Source organism: Zootoca vivipara, chromosome 5 (assembly GCF_965207765.1).
Source record: "Zootoca vivipara chromosome 5, rZooViv2.hap1.1, whole genome shotgun sequence".
NCBI lineage: Eukaryota > Metazoa > Chordata > Lepidosauria > Squamata > Lacertidae > Zootoca > Zootoca vivipara.
The window spans coordinates 89,097,994-89,121,938 of record NC_142588.1 but is presented as its reverse complement, the minus strand read 5'-3'; the positions used below and the strand labels follow the sequence as shown (position 1 = coordinate 89,121,938).

The 23,945-nt window shown below is 48.5% G+C and overlaps 1 long non-coding RNA gene across 5 annotated transcripts in view; it reads right to left on the bottom strand.

The window, feature by feature from the left end:
* Positions 1-239: 239 nt before the first annotated feature.
* LOC148685774 (uncharacterized) overlaps positions 240-23,945 on the bottom strand; it is a 29,373-nt gene continuing 5,667 nt past the window's right edge. The window contains exons 2-4 of one of the 5 annotated variants that reach the window (XR_015949913.1): positions 21,037-22,185; positions 20,662-20,806; positions 17,794-19,953 (exon numbers count right to left, since the gene is read on the bottom strand). This is a non-coding gene — a long non-coding RNA (uncharacterized LOC148685774). Of the gene's footprint in view, positions 1,982-17,793; positions 19,954-20,367; positions 20,807-21,008; positions 22,186-23,945 lie in introns of those variants that run through there. The other 4 variants (XR_015949914.1, XR_015949915.1, XR_015949912.1 and 1 more) reach the window with 4 other exon arrangements.

Genomic DNA, 23,945 nt, shown 5'->3' with positions numbered 1-23,945 from the left:
GCAACTTGGCAGGTATGCAACCTGAGACCTGGGCGATGCTACGGGGGTGGACCCCAGTGATGTCATTAAGCACAAAAATTAACCACAGTTGCAGAGAGCATGTCATTCACATAAGAAGCACAAAGTCTAATGAATGAACCGACATATCACTGCTTGGAAATGAAGGCAGAAACCTTAGCCAAATAAATAATAATAATAATTTTTTATTTATACCCCGTCCTTCCCGGTTTAAAAAATCAAAGTGGATGTTCCACACCCTCTAACAGTCCTCTGATGAAAATCGGGACATGTATCTCACACAAGAGCATGGCACCACTGCAAGCACCAAGGCTGGCTCATCCTCCTCCCTGAGCTTGGCGGCAGCAGCGCTGGAGGAGGAAAATAGGACATTCCATTGGGATGCGGGTGGCGCTGTGGGTTAAACCACAGAGCCTAGGGCTTGCTGATCAGAAGGTTGGTGGTTCGAATCCCCGTGACAGGGTGAGTTCCCGTTGCTTGGTCCCAGCTCCTGCCGACCTAGCAGTTCAAAAGCATGTCAAGTGCAAGTAGATAAATAGGTACCGCTATAGCGGGAAGGTAAACGGCGTTTCCGTGTGCTGCTCTGGTTTGCCAGAAGCGGCTTTGTCATGCTGGCCACATGACCTGGAAGCTGTATGCCGGCTCCCTCGGCCAATAACGCGAGATGAGCGCCGCAACCCCAGAGTCGGTCACGACTGGACCTAATGGTCAGGGGTCCCTTTACCTTTACCTAGGAGCAAATCAGAAGCTGGGATGGCTTCTGTAATTCCAGGAATGTCCCAGGAAAATTGGGACACTTGAAGGGTATGGTCCAGGTCCAGCTGAAGCAAGGAAGTCACCTGCTTAGGAAGTCTAGGTAGGGAATGTGCTCTCACCCACCTGGAGATTCAAGCCTCCTTCTTGGCAACTTGGCAACCTCCTTCTTGGCAACTTGGCAATCTCCACCTGGAGATTCAAGCCTCCTTCTTGGCAACTTGGCAACCCCAATGGCCTATAATTTGCTGTGCCTCTTGGTGGACCCTGCCATCAATCATCCTCAGGGCTCCATCCAACTGGCCGGACTTGCATTGGGGTTCCTTGTGTTCTTTGCTGCCTGTATTGCACAGGGGGGTGGACTAGATGACCCCTGGGGTACCTTCCAACCCTACAATGCTATGATTCTAACTCAGATAAAAAGCCTTTTGCTTGTCTCGATGGAAGAAACAGAGAAGTGTGTGATCAGGTGTATAGATTTCGCCGCCCACCCACCACTGCCACGGGAATGCGGCCCTTGGAAACATCCCTGGCCCTTGCTCTATGGCCTCCTCTTTCCCCCTCTTTACTTCAGACCCCCTTGCAGAAGTGGAGATGCCGTAGAATTCCTTCCCCTCCCTGCGGTTCCTCAGGAAAGGGGTTAACCAGGACCCTTGGGGAAGCTTCAGCAGCTCAGTGATCTCCCAAGGTGTTTCGGGCACATTTTAATTCTCCTTCCCTTTATTTCCTTTGCTTCCTTGGCCCTTGCGACACCTATTAATTAATTAATTCCCATGTTTGTTTCTGCCTCATTAAACAGTGCTTATTAAATGTTTCCCAAGGTAGAAAGAGTCACATTTGGCAAGTCTGTGTTCCTCCATCTCACAAGGCAGATAATTACCAGCTCGCCTCTGAAGAACCAGACCTTCTGGTGCCCTGTCTCCTTCAGAAAACGTTTGGGCTGGGGAGCCAATGGCCCTGGGAAAACCAGGAGGGGAAATGGCAGGATCGGTGCAGCAGGACAAGTACCAGCTGTTCTTGGGCCTCCAGAGAGAACCCCGGCCTCCAGGTTTCCATCTTTACACGTTCTCCATTCTGCGCAGGCAACAGTCAAGTATTTTTATGCTTATCCTGTTTGCTGTCTAATTTAACTGGTTCAGATGGCTTCAATCCAGACTTCAAGCCTTCCCTCTGATGCTGTGGGCTGTGCGGGAGAGGTTCTTAAGGGCATCTGCAGATCAAGATAAATACAACTGAAGACATGAATGAAACAAATGAGAGCTGGTCCAGAAAAACACATTTGCCACGGGAAGCTAGGGCGTGGGTGGTGCTGTGGTCTAAACCACTAAGCCTCTTGGGCTTGCTGATCGGAAGGTCAGCAGTTCGAATCCCTGCGATGGGGTGAGCTCCTATTGCTCTGTCCCAGCTTCTGCTAACCTAGCAGTTCGAAAGCACACCAGTGCAAATAGATAAATAGGTACCACTGCAGTGGGAAGGTAAACGGCGTTTCCATGCGCTCTGGCTTCCATCACGGTGTCCTGTTGCACCAGAAGCACGTTAGTCCTGCTGGCCACATGACCCGGAAAAGCTGTCTGTGGACAAATGCCGGCTCCCTTGGCCTGAAGCGAGATGAGCACCACATGCCATAGTCGCCTCTGACTGGACTCAACCGTCCAGGGGTCCTTTACCTTTACCTTTTCCTATATCCTTATGGCAAATACTCTCGTCCCCTGTTCATGTGACAAAACAGTCCAAAGAACCTGATGGGTCAAGCCAGAGGCCCATCTATCCCAGCTAGAGGCTTCTGAAATTGGTTGCTGGAAACAACAGGAGGGAAGAGCGCTCAAATCCTGCTTGTGGATTTCCCACGGGCATCCGTTTGGCCACTGTGGGAACAGTGCACTAAATGGGCCATTGGCCTGATCCAGCAGGCTCCTCTTATGTTCTTATGTGGAGTCCCATTACTGGGACATCCCAGTGTGTACATGCAAAGTACTTTTTCCCCTCTGCAGAAAACCCAGAAATAGCATAACACACAAACACTGTGGTTTGCAAGCTGCAACCCCTGCCCAGAGTCGTGGCTTTGGGCCTAGCCCAGCTGTCCTGTCGGCCATTTTGTTGGGTCACTGCAAGGGTAGAAAACACATTTCCGTTGCCAGGCAACCCCAAGACCGGCTGCCCAGCCACTTCTGGGTTGACTCTGATGTGGTTGGACAGACCGAACTTGCCCAGCGAGCGCAAACATTGTCACTCTTTCCATCCTTTCTTCTTCAATAAAAGCAATTACATCTCACGAACCGCAGCTCAGAACTGCTGAATGTTGCCACATCAGAGTCCTTATAGTTTTCGGATACATCAATTTCCAATTAAAGCAGTTGGCTCATTCCGTTAATCTCATTTGTTTGAGTGTTCCAGCAAATATCAAATAATAGCCATTTATTATGGAAAGGGCTTTTGATTGGTCTGCCTTCCTCCATGCAGAGAAAATAGGTTAATTTTAACCTTCTTTTGTAACCATACCGGTCCTGTTAACCATCTTTCAATTGCAGGAGTTTTATTGCTTCGCAGAACACTTAGCTATTGATACGCTCACTGTAAACTAATTACATCAACTTCCTTCTTTCCTTTGACCAACCCCCTCCCCCCCCAAAAAAATACCCCACCCCAACCACATCGGCTAGCTAAGCTAAAATTGAGGGCAGCTTCAATGCTAGAGGCAGTGGAAGTTACAACCTCGGAATCATGGAGGGAGATCCCATGAGACGAGGGATTTGCATATCAAATACACGGGACAACCTTGCTTGGAATATGAGAACAGCTCAGCTAGAGGAGTCCAAAGGTCTATGTAATCTAGCATTCTGTTTCCAATAATAGCTATTGCCTCTGGGAAGCATGGAAGCAGAGCATGAATGCAACAGTCTTCCCCCTATTGTTTGTCCTTTTTATCTGGTATTCAGAGGTAGACTGCCCTCAAACAAAAAGGCTCTATTTAGCATCATGGCTCAGACCCATTGGTTCCCATCGTGGAATCATCTTGCAAGCTTCCTGAAACACCCCTTCCAGCTAGAGGAGCGCCATCAAGCGAAAGATAATGGGTTTAATCCAAGGTACCACCAGTTTATTATATTTTGTTTGTTTATTTCTTACATTAAGATGCCACCTTTTCCACCAAGCAGTCCCATGACCTTACTCCCACCCACCACCCATCCCCATAATGGCTCTTCTCCCAGGCAATTTCCTGAATGGGAAACTGGTTTTGCCTGTTATTTCAACACTTTGCTAAATCAAAGCATCTGGCAGCCCATTTTAATACTGCAGGCATTGATTAAACTCCAACACCCACTAGAACAAGGAATTTAGAGGATATGGCACCGAGGAATTTAGAAGCACAGGTGGCACTGTGGGTTAAACCACTGAGCCTAGGGCTTGCCGATCAGAAGGTCGGCGGTTTGAATCCCCGTGATGGGGTGAGCTCCCGTTGCTTGGCCCCTGCTCCTGCCAACCTAACAGTTTGAAAGCATGTCTAAGTGCAAGTAGATAAATAGGTACCGCTTCAGTGGAAAGGTAAATGGCATTTCTGTGCACTGCTCTGGTTTGCCAGAAGCGGCTTAGTCATGCTGGCCACATGACCCGGAAGCTGTATGCTGGCTCCCTTGGCCATTAAAGTGAGATGAGCGCCGCAACCCCAGAGTCGTCCGCAACTGGACCTAATGGTCAGGGGTCCCTTTCATAGCTGTTAAGTCTCCCGTTTTTCACGGGAAACCCCCTTATTTAAATCTGTTTCCCGCTGTTATCCCAAATGGCAACATATCCCGTAATTTCCCCGGATTTATAAGGAAGCAGCTCCTGCTGGCCAAAAATCACCTCTGCTCATGCCTGGGCATGCACAGAAGCGACTTCTGGTGCCGCTCTGCCCATGTCTGGGCACTGGAAATCGGGAAGAGCCGGCACCGGAAGTCACTTCTGCGCATATCTGGACATGCACAGAAGCGACTTCCGGTGCCACGCCGCTGCTGATCCCTTCTTTTCCAATCTGGAAGTTGACAGCTATGGTCCCTTTACCTGTACCTTAGTCACCCACAATCTCAGAAGACTGCACGTGTAGCTCTCAAACTTCCGTGCAGCACAAGCTGGCAGCAAATTATACCACAGACACTCTGGAGGGCCTGCCCTCTTCCGCTCCCCTTCCACAATTAACTTCCATCTCCAGGGCCCACTCCTATGACATCACCAGGGCTTCCTGCATTACATCACCAGGGGCCTCCTCTAGGTCTCAGGTCTGGGCTCTGAAATCTCAGGGTTTGGGATGCTTCTGATAGAGGTTGATTTTGGGGGAAATTTCAAAATGCAGTGTTTCCTAAGAAATGACAGGCTAGATATGGATGGTGGCTAACATGTGTAAACTGCTTCCCGTATGAGCAGTGGGAACACATGGGATTCCGAGTAGATGGTATACAGGCTAAGAAATGAAAAGATCAGTCACAGCAGAAGTTCAGAGTACAAAGAGAAGAGGGATCACACCACACACGAGAAGCTGCCGTCGCTCACATGGGGAGGGTCACCTCACCTGCCTCTGCAATCAATCATCCCTTCAAAGGGAGCTTGGGCAAGATAGCATCTCGGTGGCCGAGATTGAGTTCTGAGCTGGAGCTCAAACAGGAATAGAGATTGCTACAGATAGGGGCATACATGGACTCCCAAAGTTTGAAATAACTATTTGCGTCTGATGAGACCAGTAGTCTGCAGGGGATTTGCAGGGTAGGACTAATGAGGAAAGATTAAGCAAACTAATTGGCCGGTAACCGCACCAGAGAATAGATAATCACGTGGCAAATACAGTGGTACCTCGGGTTACAAACGCTTCAGGTTACAAACTCAGCTAACCCAGAAATAGTACCTCGGGTTAAGAACTTTACCTCAGGATGAGAACACAGAAATCATGCGGCAGTGGCGCGGTGGCAGCAGGAGGCCCCATTAGCTAAAGTGGTGCTTCAAGTTAAGAACTGTTTCAGGTTAAGAACAGACCTCTGGAACGAATTAAGTTCTTAACCAGAGGTACCACTGTATTACCGGTAGCTCTCACTAGGAGTGTGGCCTGTTGAGGTTGCACCCTGCTCTCCCTCATCATGTCGTGTGCATAAGTCATGTGGAGAAAGCTTGCTTTTGCTTGGAAGAATGGAAAATAACAAGAGTAGAAACTGTTCTGAACATTTCATGTGTATGTGTGTATTTAAATTGTCTTTGAAGTGTAGGTGGGTCCCCATGAGGCAAGACACAGTGATAACAGCAAGAACCTTTATTGAATCAACAGAACTGGACAACAGGGGCAAAGCAACTGTTTTTACAGTCATACCTCGGTAGTTGAACAGAATCCATTCCAGAAGTCTGTTCAACTTCCAAAACGTCCGACTTCCAAAGCACAGCTTCTGATTGGCTGCAGGAAACTCTTGGAGCCAATTGGAAGCCTCAGAAGCCCCGTCAAACGTTCGGCTTCCAAAAGAATGTTCGAAAACCAGATCAATCACTTCCGGTTTTTGATCATTTGGAAACCGGAACGTTCAACTCCCAAGGCGTTCGGGAGCCGAGGTATGACTGTATACATTTCTGGAGGCCTGGGCCACTCCCACTCCCAACGTGAATGGCTATCTAAACTTCTAAGCTGCGAATCATGATTCAGAGTTTAAGGGTCAGTGGCAGAGGCCCAAATCCTGAAATGTTCTGTGATTGGATATCATGTATCAAATCAGAACACAGGGGCTCAAACTTGAGCAAACACAGACCGCTGAATACGTAACAGCCTTGCAATGTATTTCTCCCCTCTAGGCTGAGCACACACCAGGAGTGGGGCAGAGCTTTGCTTCACTGCTGTTTACCTGGATAGGGCAGTGGCAAGGTGAGTGTGTTGTGGTTGCACAGGTGAGAGTGCTGCTGGCCAATCCAGTGTGACTGCCTGGCCCTGCCCAGGTAAACTGCCCACCCCCCTCCCCAGTGTTGTGTAGTGATTACCAAGTTGGACTAGGACCCAGGAGACTGGGGTTCAGACTCAGCCAGGAAGCTCATTGGGCAGCCTTGGGCTAGTCACTGCCTCTCAGCCTAGCCTACCTCACAGGGCTGTTGTGATTAACCAGCGAGGATGAAAACCATGTACGCCACTCTGAGCTCTTGGGCGAAAAGTGGGATATAAATGTCATAACATCAGCGTGTCTGATTAGGACAAGGGTTCGAATCCCCATGAAGCTCCCTGGGTGACTTCAGGCCAGTCACTGCTTCTCAGCCCAGGGGAGTAGCAGTGGGGAACCTGCTTTGCTTTTGCCTGCCTGAAATGTGTCATTGAACTCTGATAATGCATGCCTCTTGCTTATTTCTTTTTTTTAAAATATATTTTTATTAATTTTCCAATTAAAACCAATTATATCACATTCATTATTTCAAATTATACACATATATATATCAATCAAACCGAATGTTATGCCAAATCATCTAGAGAATTTTTTTTGGGGTTCCCATGCTTCAAGAAATTGGGGATTCCTCGCAACCGTCCACTGCCGTCTTTTTTCTAAAGTTCAAATCGTCTCTCCAAGTTCATAATAATCCAGATCTTCCCCTTACAGTCACATAGATGTTTTCCACTTTCAACCGATTGTTTCCCAGCTGCTGAGATAAATATCAAACAAGGTTTCACAGATGTTCTTTCTCCTGTGTGGGTTAATCAGTCCAGCCTCCCCATAAATCTTCTTAGTCTGGAGCTCCCTGTTGCTTCGAAGCAGCGCCATCTTAAAAAGCTCAAATCACTTTCGTTTTCTCTCATAGCCATGTAGATTAACGATCTTTATAAAATTTACAGCTTTTCCAGGCAGAAGACCCAAACATCAAACCATAAACTCTTGGTAAATTAATGGATCTCCTTGCCCTATAGCTGAACTTAGCTTCAGGTCGCTGCTCCAATTCAAAGTGCGTCACAGCTCATAAATCCTCCGAACGCGTCTAGGCACTCCTTCCGTCCGACTAGGGGGGGGGGGGCTTTTCTCATCGGCAACTCCACATCTTTAAAAAATATGCTCAGTAACAACAGTTTATAAAGTTCAACTCACACAGTCTTTTGCTTCTCTTTCACTCCAAACAAGCCAGGACATCGCGTCTGGGAAGGTACGAAGTAACTCATATGAAGAAAAATAAAAAAAAACTCACTTCCCATATCGCTCCGTCCCCATCAATCCTTCTTCCAGATGAAATACAGCCTTTGACTCCTCTCCCTCAGCAGCATAAATTTCTCAGCAGTAAACAGTGCTTCTTCCTCTCCTTCTGAAGTATGTCCATAGATTTAAGCCTAATTATCTTCTTTAACCATGGAAATCCCCGCCATGTAGATTAGCGTCCGGGAGTCCTGGCCCTCGTAAGTGCTTTTCAGCCCAAGCTCCCCCCACTCCATAAACAGTCGGAGTGGGTCTGGGGGCATCGCGGGCCAGCGGCCCCTCTCCGTAACCCCCGGAGAGGGTAGGGGGTTGCCATTTACTCCCCTAGCAACCGCCAAATTCCTTACGAAGGTCAGAGGGATGGAAAACAGGTCCGCCATTCCTGCCGGCGGAAACCGGAACCTGATGCCTCTTGCTTATTTCATTCATGTCTTCATGCACCATCCGGATTTTCCTGAAAGGTTTCTGTGGGAAAATTAAACTTTGGCTGTCCAGAGTGGAAGGTCAACGCGCACCAGTAGCTTCTCATGTACAATGGTTCCCAGATACTTTCATATCAATAACAGCTCTGTTTTAGGAGGAACACTGGGGGTTGATGCTGCCCCCACCCCCCAAAGCATCTTCCACCTGTGGCAGGTGCTGCTTTTTGGCTAACGGTAGGGCTGGCCCTGGACATATAACATGTATATAACATACAGCTCTGAACATGGCTCACCCATGAGGCAAGGTGAGGCAACGGTCTCAAGCAGCAGGATCTACAGGGGCAGCAGACCCTGTTGTCAATCTCCTCCACCCCTGCTGGCACACACTGGGTTGCTGTGGCCAGTCTACTGGCATAGCACTGCTGTAAATCTAACATGGGGAAGGAGTTTTCGAATGCTACAGGATACAAGGTTTTTTGGGTGGTAAAAGACTGACTTGATATTCCTTTATGATACATAGCTACAAGCTTACTGAAGAAGCCAACTGTGGTGAAACAAGGTATATAACCTACCGGTAGGAACATTGTCTTCACCTGTGGATATTCCTATGCCACGCCCGACCTTCATTCGGACGCATTGTTGCCACCTACCTAAACATTGGTGAACACCTCATTCTGTGGAACTCAAGTATTTACATCTATTTTGGAAGTACATTTGAATTGATTTATCTCCATATGGATACCCTATATCAGGGGTGGCCAACTCCCAAGAGACTCTGATCTACTCACAGAGTTAAAAACTGGGAGTGATCTACCCCCTTTGGGGGGGGGGTTCAGGTCAAAGCTGTTGGGTTTTTTTAAGGAAGGGAAGCCCTGTTTTGGGGGGGTTAGGTCAAACTTGTTGAGCTTCTTTTAGGAGGGAGGGAGGCCCCATTTTGTTGCTTCAGGCCATAGTTCAGCTTTTTTTAGGGAGGAGGAAAATTTTGGGTGAGGTTTTTTTAGGGGTGCCAGTGATCTAGCAGTGATCTACCACAGACATCCAGTGATCTACTGGTAGATCACAATCTACCTGTTGGACTTGCCTGCCCTATATGAACTATTACAGGCATGTCAAACCTGCGGCCCTCCAGATGTTTTGGCCTACAACTCCCATGATCCCTAGCTAGCAGGACCAGTGGTTGGGGAAGATGGGAATTGTAGTCCAAAACATCTGGAGGGCCGCAGGTTTGACATGCCTGATGACATATGAACTACGACTTATGACTGTGGACATTGCATTTATGTTGGACTAAATCCTTTTCTGATACTTCTGCAACACGTGGTTGTGCTATTTATGTTATTTCACATTGTCTTTATAAATTCTTGAAAGACTTGCTACACCAGCCGGTTACGCCTGTTTATATAATTGACAATTGTGTTTGTAACTGAGGTTATTTGTGTATATTTGTAAATCTAACACCAGCATTATATGAGTGTAGGATTGCTCGGCCCCAACTCCTTGCAGTTTTGGAGTGTCATAAAACCTTTGCCAAGGGACAGGTTTCCGGTTACAACAAAGTTTAAAGAAACACACACAGGAGTTTGGGGGGGGGGAGAGAGCCTCAGCATTCAAGCCTTAACTTGGTAAAGGTTTGTTTCTCAGCACAACATGCTCTTTACTGCTAAGTGGGCAGTGCAGTGCAGTGGGTAGATCATTGGGTTCAAATCCCAGCTCAACTACAGAGCTCACTGGAAGGACCCTGGGCATAACATTCTCTCTCCCAACCTACCTCACAAGGTTATTGTGAGGGTGAAGAAGACAATGTGTGCAATCTTGAGCTGGAGAAAGCATGGCATAAGAATGTTATTAAAAAACAGAAGGTGGACCTGAGTGAATTCCATTCTTTGGCCTCCTCCCTTACCCTTAATCTGATCCCTTCGTTATTTCTCTCTTTTTTTCTGAGTCCAGGCCACACTTCCTTAATTTGGTTTCCCTCATTATAATATTTCTCCAGGTTTGACAACCAACCCCTTTCTCGTCTCTGGACCATTTATATTATCCATGTTACATTCTTCCATGTCTTTCCCCCGAGGACAGGAATATGTAAAGCATGTCCTTCACCAAACGGCAAACAAAATGGCCGTCGCCCTCAGGGCCGCGGTTTAATTACCTGGAGTTCCCCAGTGTGAAACGGATGCCCACCTTGCTCCGTGCAGTGGGTTTTCTTACAATGCCCTGCGGCTCAGGAAGCCTTCCCTCATGCTCTGTGTTCCAAGAGCTGGGCAAATTCAGAGTAATATCAGCCAGAGTAAGGCAGAATATTTTCTGTACGGCTGAAGAACTGAGATGGAGCAGGCAAAGACGTACTAAAATAGCTTGTGGTTTGTATTCCTCAAGATGTCTGATTTGGCCACAAGTGACACACACCTCAGTTGCATCCCGTTTGGACTACTGTAACGTGGGACTCAGAAACTAAAAAATACTTCAGCCAGACTGTTGACCAATGTTGGTTATAGGGAGCAGGCGACTCCCTTGCTACGACAGCTCCCCTTGCTGCAGCTTATTTTCTGGCACAATTCAAAGTGCTAGCTATTATTTATAAAGCCCTATAGGGCTTATGTCCAAGCTACCAGAAATATTTTAGTAGTACTTTGATTCTGTCTGTTCCAGAAATCCATTCAACTTTCAAAACGTTTGAAAACTAAGGCAGGGCTTCCAATTGGTGCAGGTGCCCTGGAAACAATAGCTGACAATTCCGAAAAACATTTGAAAACCAGAAGGCTTGTTTGTCTATTGTGTTTCTATCCCACCTTTTTCTCAAAGAAACTCAAGGTGGTGTACATGGCTCTCCCCCTCCTCACTTAAATCCTCACAACAACCCTGCGAGGTAGGCTAGGCTGAGAGGCAGCGACTAGCCCAAGGCCTCCCAGCAAGCTGCATGGCCAAGTGGGGGATCTGAACCCTGGTCTTCCCCAGGTTCTAGTCCAGTGCTCTAACCCGTACACCGCACTGGCTCCCTAGTTCTCTGCCAGTTTCCTTCCTAGCCCCACTCGGCGATTTCCCAGCAGCTCCTCCCATGCCCCTTCTCTTCCTTTCTCTCCCCACTCTAAAAACCCACCGTGTCCCCCATTCTCCATTTGCTGCCCACCTGGCACTCCTGGCGCACTCGTGCATCTTTCTCCCGCAGCCCAGAGGGACTGGCCGCCTGTTTATTACCCAGACACTTTTATTGCAGCTGTGAATTATGAGCTGGCATTGTGCAAGAATTTAAATGCCCCTTGTCTCAGAGATGCTTCTCCTATTAACAGTTCATCTTTTATTGTTGTCCAGACAATGATCTGTTGTCCTCGGGATGTAAATCCCGAGGGCGCGCCATGCTTCAGTTGCCTGTCCTTTCTTTGAAAGGCAGACGCTGCCGCGATTGTGCGGCTGTTTGTTTTGCGTGCCGTACTCTGCGCACGGCACAACCGAGTCACCTAGACACAGGACCGATGCACCAGAAAAAAACTCTGCTTGCCTTCCATAATGCAACGTCTGGCATTCCGGGTCTCCCCCCCCCTCCTTCCATGAGAGGGATTGGATTTCCTCCCCACTCCCCTCCACATCCCTCTAGATAGGTCCAAGACTTTATTAGAGGATGGAGGATCCTGGCCTAGGATGAGAAGATGAGCTGAGCCGCAGCATGCAAGTCTTGGCAAGAGGGAGATTCAGCTCAGGATGGGGAGAGGAGGGGTGGTGCTTGGTTCAAGGATGGTTCCAGCTCTCAGAAGCTGATCAAAGGAGAAAACACACACATATGTGGGACTGAAGATAAATGTGCAAGAGTTTGTGGACGTTGTGTGTGTGCCTGAAGGCTTTTCTCCTGTTCCGGGAAACCCATTTGTGGATTCGGTCTCCAGTATTTCGGGGAGTAGCCAGCGGTTCTTTGACCCTTCTCAGCTGGGCTTCCTGCTCCCACCTCTGTTCTTTTTGCTTTATCCAAGACTTTACAGCCCAGTCTTTACTCTCTTTTTTTGCACACACCCTTCTCTGAGCAGTCAGAAACCTGATCCCCTCCCCTGGACACTTATCAGAGTTTTGTAGCATAATAATAATAGTAATTTTATTATTTATACCCCACCCACCTGGCTGGGTTTCCTCAGCCACTCTGGGCGGCGTACAGCATATATAAAACATAGTAAAATGTTAGTAAAGTATTTCAGTCTATTTGCAAATGAAGCGTACGGGAAGGAGGCACAGCCTAAACATGACAACAGTCAAATCCATTGCTCCCATAAGACCTGCATCAGCAATTGGTACTTCCAGGCGACTGGGGGAGAGACTGGCCATGATTGCCCTCCCCGACATTTCTTTTTGCTGCTGCCAGCCTCCTCTGATGTAAGGATATGGGGACCAGCTGCATGCCATCTATCCTGGTGAAAGGACCCTTCCCCTCTGAACTGCATTTAAGCCAGGCTCTTTGGAATTCAGGAAGAACAATACCAGAAACTTTATTGCCCGTTAACTCTGGTTTTGCTTTGCATTTATGTACTCAAACCTAGATTGGGCATATGTGTGTGTTTGGCAATACTGAAGTTATTCTGTGCTTTGTGAATTTGTTGGTTTTTGCTCTGCTTTTCATATATTTGGTATTTGGATATTTTGGATGCTTGCTGGAAGCCGTGTTGGGCACAGCTCATGGGTGGGGGTGGGGTGGGGAATGCCGTATAAGTAAATTCAATCAATCCCACATCAGATCTGCAGGGAGAGGTGCAGAGTACCCCTTAACACAAGGGGTGTGGGGTGGGAAAGCAAACATTGCATCCTCACCGATGGGAGGGTTTAATGGGACAGCACAGCCCCCTGCCTAATGGGATGAAGAGGGCACGGCGCAGAGGAATAAGGGGTATATGGATGGATCTCAAGGGGTTGTGGAAAATAATGAACTGGAGAGGAAGGAAATCCAGCTTCCTGGACTTGTCACAATTGCTACACTTAGGCTGAAGCAGCCATGAAATCTCTGCCCTAATCGGAAGCTCTCAACAACTGCTGTGGGAGAGATAGGAAGCGGAGGGCTGGGTTGCTGATCTCACACTCCAGCCCTGAGACGGCTGCATTAAGTTAGCTATGAATTAAGTTGTCCACACTCTGGTTCCCTCCAGGGCTTCCGGTAGCAGAATGTGCAACAAGGTGCATTTGGGCAGAACAGGATAAGATCACCCTCCAAACTACACTCCCACCCACCCACACAGAGTACACACGGGGGGGGGGGGACAAACACCCCACAAGCCAGTGTGAGTCAGGGACATAATTTTGCTGCCGTCTTACCTTTGCCTGGAGAAAGGGGGAGGGAGGCAACCTGTTGCTCCCGGGAGTGACATTTAACATTAGCTGCTTTGAGGCCGTGGAAACAAAATGAATTGAATGGGTTAAAGGTGGTACATAGGGTTTCCAGGCCAGCAGCATCCCAGACCCTGAGATTTCAGGACCCAAACATGAGGCCTAGGGGTGGGCTCTGGTGATGTCACAGGGGATAGACTCCAGAGAGTCTAGGCAATAATTTGGATAGGTTAATTGGGACAGGGGAAGAGGGAGGGGACGACGGCACCCACTATCCAAGTGTGCATGCAGAAATTTGCAGGTGACTCCTGCTAGAGTGAAGCTTGCACACTGCACATGCAATAAATTATTATTATTATTATTATTATTATTATTATTATTATTATTATTATTACTACTACTACTACTACTACTATTACTCTTGCCCACCTGGAGATTCAATCCCTCTACCTGCCACCTGGAAGTAGGAGCAGGCAAACCTGGAGACGTCAGGTCAGCCAGGGTGTGTATGTCTGGCATCCCTAGTGGTGCAAGACATTCAGTGGAGACCTGAACCCATGGTTGGGGGCAGGACAAGCCCCCACCCCTGCAATGCCACTGTTATGTACTGAGCTGAATCCTAGAAAAATAGGATCCAGAATCAGCAGTCTGATTGGTCCGCAGGAGCCACCCAATCCAACTCCAGGTGGAAGTGAATCCGCAACCTGATTGGCCGGCAGGAGCAGCCAATCAGACTGCTGGCAGAAGTCAATCCACAACCTGATTGGCCCACAGATGTAGCCCTGAAGTAGCCAATCACGCAAGGCCCATTGTGTAAATAATGTATATACTGTACTGTAAGCAGATGATTTTGGGGAAAGAGCCATTCTTCTCTTCTTCTCCTTTGACGACTACGACTCTCGACTCCGAGTATATTTCACCCACCATGAACATTGCCCCCAAGCACATGACTCAACTTTCTATCTTCCCCATGTTGAACAGAGAAAACCCGCAAGTGACTTTTACCTGCGTTCCTTTGAATGCCAGCGGAATGCTCCATGTGATCCTGCAGGGTCCCTGAGCGCATGAAGGGTTCAACGTGCCTTCAGGAGAATGCGAGGAAAGGCCCTGGGGCAACATGCGGCTGGGGCAACATGCACAGAGGCAATGTAAGAGGGGTTTCTTTGCATGCACGAACACCCCCCACCCATGGATATAGCATGTGCATGTTCAAGAAAATTCCCAAACGCAGCTCTGGGGATGTGGCAACAGCTGTGACATGTCTGAGGAAGGAGGCTGCTGGAAGCCAATAACTGCTAGATGCAAAGGGAGGGCTCTCTCCCAAAACAGTCTCTGAGACATCTTCCCTCCAGTTGGGAGATCCAGACAGAACTGAGCTGAACTTTCCCAGAATACAGTACATTCCCCACCCCCTGAGAAAGTTTATGGGGTTTTCCTTTTTCTCACCACTCTAGGAAAAGGCCACTTCACACCGTTTTCTCCAAATATTTTCCAAATATTTATTTTACTGGTGGCAGACACCCCTGGGTCTGGGACCTTGTGGGGGATGCAAACTGGCAGGCCAGCTGCCCAATGACCTGAACTGGTTTCTCTGCACACAAAAAGAAGGTGGAGAATTTCAAGAAGCCATTTACACATTTCTTGTGCCAGATGTATGATGCGAGAGACTTCTGTGCTGCCTGGCATATATCAGGCAAGAGGAACTTCTGACCCAATGGCCAAATGCAGCCCTCTAAACCTCTCTGCCTGGCCCAGAGAACTCTCCTTAGGCCTCACCCTCTTTCCCCAGGCCACACCCTTCACTGGCCCTGTTCACACCTTCCATGAGTGCTTTTGCCTGGCCACCACCTTTGAACTTTGATCCTACTTCCTGTTTCCCTGGAAGGAGGAGGCAAAGGGGTGTGTGGAAGCTAGCCTACTGGACAAAGGTGAAATTTGCATGTTCCACCCACTTTTCTCTCTGGCTCCGCCTGCGGGCCCTGGAAGTTCGCTCAAAAGGGATGTGGGAACAAAACTTCCCCCACCCCTGTGGAGAACTTTCAAGACAGCCTGTATCTTTCCCCCAATTGACGTCGAGGTTTCCTGCTGCGACTGTTCGTTAGACACTGATCTGTCGCTCCCACCACCACTTTGTGGCTTGCTTGCCTTGCCCATAATAATACTCTGCAGCAATCCTACTTGGCCAGCGTGAGGAAGGAAATGAGAAGGGGGTCTTTTATTCCGATCTAGAGACAGGGGGGGGGGGAGAATCCGCTTGTGAGTTCCCACTTCTGGGAGCCCGAGAGGTAGCCGGAGCTTCCCTTTGAAGGGTTCAAAGTGACGAGACATTTGGTGACGCTCTGGGCCGAGAACAAAGCTCTATTGAGTGACGGCTAGCAGTTGCTGTCTCTGTCCCTTGAAGTGCGCTAGGCATTTGATTCCCTCGTGCACACAAAAAATGACTGCTGTTGGAGGGGGGGCACATTTGCAGACAGGCGCAAGCTGCTGTTCTCACAGATGCTGTCCCTTCCACACGCACTCGGCCCTCGGCCCGCCCCTCTCTGCAAACGGGAAGGAAACAAGACCCCGGCTTGGGTCTCTTCAGCCTGGCACCGAGTCCCAGGTTCCTTCCACACCTGGCTTCTCGCAGTGCTCTCGAGAGGTGGCTCTTGGAGGGCAGCCAGGTTCAACGGGACGCTGCGAGGGAACACAGTCGGATGGGGACTACCCAAGCCACGTGAGGGGGGAAAAGAGGCCTCTTGACCAAGCTCGGGACTAGGACGTGCTGGAAGGCTTGTCTTTGACAGAAGGCCTCGCGCCCACCAACATCAAGGCTTGCTTCACCTTGCCGGCTTACGCTCCGACCTCGGAAGAGCCCGCGGGGGTCACTTTTTTTTTGTTCCGGCAATTCCCGGCGCATTACCTGCTACACAACGGCCTGGTAACGGTAGTTGAGTAATGCGATTTTCAGCAGGGATTGAGAGCATGACTGTAAAAATAACACAGTTAGAGCCACCATGAAACCAGCTGTTTTCATGTTTAAATGGGAAGCTAATTTTGTAACAAGCTGGGGGTTAGAGAGGAGGAGGAGGAGAGGGGGCTCAGGGAGCAGCTGCAATCCTTCCAGCGACTCCAAAGCACCTACTTGGCACCGAGTCTCGTTTTCGGAGGTGTTTTAATAATAACAACAACAACATCAACAACACAGCAAAGTCCCAAGCAAACAGGTCGCAGGCCTAGCTAGCTCGCCAGGTGGAATCCCAGCTTTGCATTCAATTCCCTGCGTCCCTAACATCCTTCTGTGGAAGAGGCTGGGCCAACAGCAACTTGGCAGCAAGAGAGAGGAAGACCTGCTGGGGTTTACTTTAACATCTTGTTCTTAGGCCAAGATCGCTAAATGGAACTTCCATGCCCAGAAGCAGTAGACCTCCAAATATTAGATGCCAGGACAATTGGTGGGAGAGGGTTAAGCAGGTTCTCCCCTTAAGGAGAGAGCATGGGCATAGCTGCCAAGTCTTCCGTATTCCCCGGGAAACCCCCGTTTTCCCAGCTGTTCCCAGCTGAAAAAACGGATTGTTTTTGTTTTTCCCCGGTTTATTCTGATGCGACGGCCATTTTGGAACTGGGCGGAGCATGCTCAGAAGCGACTTTTGATGCTGCTTTGCCCAGTTCCAAAATGGCTGCAGCGCAACTTCTGGTGCGGCGGCCATTTTGGAACTGGGCAGAGCAGCATCAAAAGTCACTTCTGAGCATGCTCCGCCCAGTTCCAAAATGGCGGCAACGCTACTTCCGGTCTGCTACTTCTGGTCCGATCCCTTATTTTTCAGGCAGGAACTTGGCAGGTATGGAGCATGGGTTGCAGAAGGGTTAACAAGACATCCCAGGGTCTGTTGGGGCGGGTCAGTTTGGATGGCCACATGTGTGATTGGTGGGTGTGCTGTTGCTGGGGAGTTTGGTATGTTGCAAATGATTGATTGGCAGCCATAGCCATACAGTTTCACTTTGCTGCTCGCAACGAATCTCCCGCCCGCCCTCCTCTATATTTAGGGGTTCTCTGCACTTGGCATTGCTGCACCTGTCATGGGGTCGCCTGTTTTGAATCAGGGGCCTGGTAGGAATTTTGCCCACCTGGCTGATTGGCTGGTGCCAGGTGGTTTTTGCCTACTGTGTAGCAAATGATCACAACTTGTACGGTTGAGGTTAGGCATTAACTCAGATTGGATGGTGGAGGGGTACGGTTTTTGGTTGGGCCTGCCCCTCAAAATTGCTGCTGCCTTTAGGGGTATTCCGTTAAAGGAATCCTGGGGCTTCACATGTTTGTCCGTATCCCCGGTAGGGGCTAGGACCGTGCATGTGCCTTGGGGAGCATCTGAGGGAGAGGTGAAGGGCTTGGGCCCCTGCCCCGTCCTCTCTCAGAGGGTGCTTACCTATCCTGGCTTCCCTAGTATGCTAGCGGGAGTCAGATCTGTCCCAGGCGGGGGACAGATGGCTGGAACCAATGCCTAAGCAACCACTCACATCAGTTGTATTTAAATAAAGTTGTGGCCAAATGAATGCCAAAAACCTTAAACTTAAAATCTTGTGTGAAGTGTGAGTTATTGGGGGGATGTCTTGGTACCTCGGCACGCAACTGACTTCCAGCTCTGCCTGCAAGGTTCCCTTTGGCCACCGAAGGACACAGGTTGCTGAGTAAGAAGAGTCTTTGCGGTCCATCAACAGGGTTCCTCTTACTGAAGTGTTTGTTTACACCGCTTAATGTTCACCATATAAAATAATGGCCTACAGCTTAATAGAGGTGTGTAGCCCAGTGGCTAGAGGACCTGCTTGGAATGCATAAGACCCTCGATTTGGGTTCCTGGAATCCCTTTGCCATTGGAAGATGGCAGAGTGTTAAGGCAGAACGGGTGGAAAGCAGACGACCACAGTTTCAGGAGACAGTCAGGTGGTGTACCCATAGGATGTACACCAGAGGAGGAACGACCTCTGGGAGGAGCTCAGAGAGAAGAAACGCCATGGAGCATTTGCCGCAGCACAACTAGACTCCTTCATCTGCCTCAGCTGCAACAAAACATGTCTCTCCCGTATCGGTCTCTACAGAAACAGCAGGCGCTGCAACTTTCCAACAGTTTGTCTTTGCTCCCAAAGGCGCACTCCTCCATTGTCTCCCGAGACAGACGGATGTAAACAAGCTGAGACTGGCTGGCCGGACGGCTGGCTCTCTTGTACATTTCCACATTTCCTTTGGTCGCCCCCCTGTCCCGCCTTTAGAACATTGGGAAACAGTGTAATGACAACCTAGTGCAAATATACTATAGAGAAGATCATGCACTAAAATGTGATGAATATTTGCAAGCAGCTTTTTATTATTATTATTAATTTTCAAAATGATGCAGAACTCGGGTGAACTGAACTTAAGATAGGGAAAAAGAAGTAATGGAGAAAGCAAAAAGTGATAGATTTATCCATTCCCTACTTGGGACTTCTGAGAGCCTCTTTGGGTAAGAAATCATCAGGTTGCCATTTTGCCCCCTGGCTCTAAAACGCACCCACAGGGCTGGACTCAGTTCTTCCCTCCTCGGCCTCCTCTCTTCCTTCCTCAGTTTCTGGCCTCCTCCTCAACTCTTTCTCGGCTGCCGCTCACTCCTTGGCAGGAGCAGTGGGAAAGTTTGCTCATGCTGAGAAGGAGGAATCACAGTTTGGTTGTTATCCTTACCCCCCACCCACCCAAGCCCTCTTCCCTCCAGCGTCCTCAGCTTGGGCTCTGCTGCAACTGATGGCCACCTGGCATTTGTTTCCCAGGTAACAAGAAGCCTTAATATTTATATGAAGTTCGGAGCAGTAAAGTTTGTGTTACCAAGGAAAGCAATAGGTAAGAAAGAGGGACTCGGCATGCATCATCCTACACACTAAAAGAGGAAACTCATTATCCAAAATGGCACCACCTGCTCAGAAGGCGGAGGTGTCGGGGGAGCCCTGTGTTTTCAGAGGTTCAAAAATATATTTGGGTAGGGGGAGACTTCTAAGGTGGAGGGTGATAACCCAGAAGAAGCCAGCAAGGAGTGAATGTGCTCAGTGGTCATGGGATACTGACTAACTCTTGGGAACAAAACTGGGGAGAGGACAATGGAATAGAAGAGGGCTTGGATGGATGGATGGGAATCTGAAGAAGAGCTCTCCACGTCACAGCATTTTGTTGAAGGCTGCATTTGTCGTAACTGTTATGGAAGATGGGATCACAGCCTCGGGTTCCACCACTTGCCCCTCCACAGACAGAAAGCAAGCGAAAGCAATAGGTGCTTCACCTTTCATCCCTATCAGAGAAAAAGAGACACTCTTATCTGCTTGTAACATTGCTTGATCCCAGCTCCCCACCCCTTTACACTCTGCCAAAGGCTCATTTTTACACCATTTCACTCTGGAGTAGCTTCTCGTGGTTTAGCTATTCAAATTTCCGTTTATTCTGATCTTTTGCATGTGGTTTTAGTGCCACTGTTTCACAGCTAAGCAAATGTGCAGAGGACTTCAGCCCATGCTGCTTCTGTTTTTTTTAAAAGGTAACTCTTATCATCCATTTACTCACACACTCCACTTCAGGATCCACAGAAGCATAGGACCACCATGTCGAGGATGCAAAAGCCTGAGAGCTCCTCCTGAGGCCCACACGCCAGTAAACAATGGGCATTATTTTAATTTAATTTATGCAATTATTTACCTACCGGTATTATTACATTTATATCGCCCCATTTCCCCCAAGGAGCTCAAGGCAGTGTGCACAGCTTTCCACTTCCCTATTTTATCCTCACAACAACCCTGTGAGGTAGGCTAGGCTGCGGGACTGTGAGTAGCCCAAGCTGACCTAATGAGCTTTGTGGCTGAGCGGGGTTTTGAACCTTGGTCTCCTGGGTCCTGGCCTGATACTCTCAAAGTTGGCATTCCAGCCAGGCAAAGGCACCCAAGGTGAGATGCAAGGCCAGTGAAGGGGTGTGGCCTATGAAGAGTTCTGGGGTTCTGCAGCTTACCTGGATGGAGAAGGTAAGCAGAGAGGTCAGGACTGCATGGAGGCATCAATGGGACCAAGCCAGTGCACCTTCCCAAGCTCACCACTGGCCACTCTTGTTGCAGGCTCCCACCATCCTTGTGATGGAGATGGACTGAGGATTAAATCTGTAAATTAAAATTTAAACCTCCTGTCCCATGTGTGAGAGTAAACAGGCTGTGGAGCCCTTTTTAGCAGAATAAAACACTTAATGTGCTTTTGCAGTTCGTTGGAAGCTAGGAATTAGGCAATTGCACTTTTTAACCCTGTTTACTTGTGGTGTGCTGACCTTTCCCCTGCTTGGCCCCATTGCTATGAATAAGTCACAAATTTTAGTTTTTAAAAAAGGTTTACTTACATTCAGTGCAGGCAGCAAATACTTCTAAGTAACATGGCCCAAAATTAGTTTCCAGAATGGAGTCTGAGCTCTGAGCAGAGGCCAAGGCAGGTACATCTGTTCACATTGCTGTCTTGAAATAGAGAGAGATACCGGTAGCTCAGGCAGGCAGGAAGTATGTCGGATTATCTCCTTTGTTAGAAATTGCCACCAAAGTGTTAAGGAAGTGACCTCATATAGTCCCTTCTACATTGATTCAGGAACTTTATGAGTGCCACCTCCTCGTGTGCCTGTCTGGCAATCATGCATTTGTGATTTTGACTGGAAATCCCACATCCTGATCACTGGCTATACTGGTTGGGGCTGATGCGAGTTGGAATCCCAACAATATCTGGGGGCCCCATTAATGCCTGTTCAGATACAATGGTACTTAGGAACATAGGAAGCTGCCTCATAATGAGTCAAGATCAACCCTCCATCTAGGCCAGTACTGTCTACCCTGGCTGGCGGCAGCTCTCCAGGGCTTTGGTAACCTCCCATATAGCCCTCCCTGTAGATGCTAAGGATTGAGCTTGAGACCTCCTGCATGCCAGGCAAATGCTCTAGTACTGAGCTCCCAGATGTCTTTGAGCGGCAGCGATAGTACAACTGGATCCATTGTAGGCGAGCAAACTTTTTGTGGTTGCTTTCCCCTTTAAAGAACATGTTATGGTCAGTTGACTTGCACACAGTGCTTCGGAAGCCAGCGCAGGACAGGCTTTTTTGCAGAATAAACGAATACACTGTATGGCAAGTGAAAAGAACTTCAGCCATGAATGTGGCTGCAGCTGGGGAGGAGGGGGGGAAGCAGGACTCCAGCTGTGATCTTCAGAACAAGAATAGGGGTCTTACAAGCACTCTAGCACGTCTCCTTATTCAGGAATGTCAATGGAAGCAGGGGTGCAGATCCACAGACCCAAAGCAGGCGGAGCTGGGTGGCTGAATCGGCTTGCAAGATTTCCTGGAGATCTGTGGAAGTGTCACAAGGTAGGCAGGGGGCAGGTGCTCCCCCTCACCCCATTCACCCCGCCTCTGTTTCAGTGCTGCCTTCCAGAGAACGGCTTGCTAGGAGAAAGCTGCTGACGGGCTCATTTCATTGAAGGGATAACTGCCACCGTGCTGGAAACATCTCTGTTTGGACCAAATAAAAGGGGGATTAGCAATGAAAGGCACCTGCCCGTGTGTGTGTGAAATGTGACTGGGGGCAGAGAGAGACTTCTTGAATGCAAGCAAAGCCCAGCTTTATTTTTTTCCATTGAATGGGGACACAGGATTTTTGACCAGAAAGGTTTATCACTTCCCGGTTATGGTCAGGATTTCTATGCCCTCATGGTGCTGCTGGTGGTGGTTTTGAAACAGTATTCTGGGGGATCCTTGGAATCTTTCTTGGAAGTTTATTCAGGAATTCTTAAACATGAAGATTATCATTATTATTGTTGTTATTATTATTAATCAGATTTGTATACAGCCCTTCATCTGAGGATCACAAGGCAGATTACAATATACGAACACAAAAAACCAGAATCAATACTCCCCGCAAACACACACACAGAGACACTTTAGAAGGCCCTCAATTGTTTAATCTGCCAAAGGCCTGGGAGAAGAGGAATGCTTTTGCCCAGCACCTAAATATATGTAACAAAGGTGCCAAGTGAGCTTCCCTGGGGAGGACATTCCACAAACGGGGAGCCACCACAGAAAAGGCCCATTCTTGTGTTGCCACCCTCTGGTCCTCTAGCAGAGGAGGCACACTCAGAACGGTCTCAGATGATTATTGCAGGGTCTGTTAAGTATAATTGTGTAATTCATCCTGAAATGGAGAATGCCTGAATGTGTTTCATTGAAGTCTTTAACATGGGGATTTTCCATGTGGCTAGATTAAGCTCTGTTGAGTTCCTGTTGTTGTTGTTTAGTGGTTTCTGACTCCTCGTGACCCCATGGACCAAAGCACGCCAGACACTCCTGTCTTCCACTGCCTCCCACAGTTTGGTCAGACTCATATTGGTGGCTTCGAGAACACTGTCCAACCATCTTGTCCTCTGTCGTCCCCTTCTCCTTGTGCCCTCCATCTTTCCCAACATCAGGGTCTTTTCCAGGGAGTCTTCTCTTCTCATGAGGTGGCCAAAGTATTGGAGCCTCATCTTCAGGATCTGTCCTTCCAGTGAGCACTTAGGGCTGATTTCCTTCAGAATGGATAGGTTTGATCTTCTTGCAGTCCATGGGACTCTCAAGAGTCTCCTCCAGCACCATAATTCAAAAGCATCAATTCTTCGGCGATCAGCCTTCTTTATGGTCCAGCTCTCACTTCCATACATCACTACTGGGAAAACCATAGCTTTAATTATACGGACCTTTGTCAGCAAGGTGATGTCTCTGCTTTTTAAGATGCTGTCTAGGTTTGTCATTGCTTTTCTCCCAAGAAGCAGGCGTCTTTTAATTTCGTGACTGCTGTCACCATCTGCAGTGATCATGGAACCCAAGAAAGTAAAATCTCTCACTGCCTCCATTTCTTCCTCTTCTATTTGTCAGGAGGTGATAGGACCAGTGGCCATGATCTTAGTTTTTTTGATGTTGAGGTTCAGACCATATTTTGCGCTCTCCTCTGAGCTCCTAGTTGGGCTGATAATTAACTTATTGTTCTCTGCTAGCTCTGATGAGGTGTTTAACCTTAGATCACATGAGAGGCTATTGAATTGCAAATTCTCCAACTTGGAAGGGTGGTGGCTCTCGTCTTTGTTCTCACACTTATCAAGAGTAGGGATGGGTAAATGAGCCCCTCCAGAGAGTGAATACAGCTCTAGGCTAAAATGGAGGCTGTACGGAGATAGAGAGAGAGACCTTTGCTTATAGGTCTGTTTGGAATTATCTTTCATGTCTTATAATCAATCGAT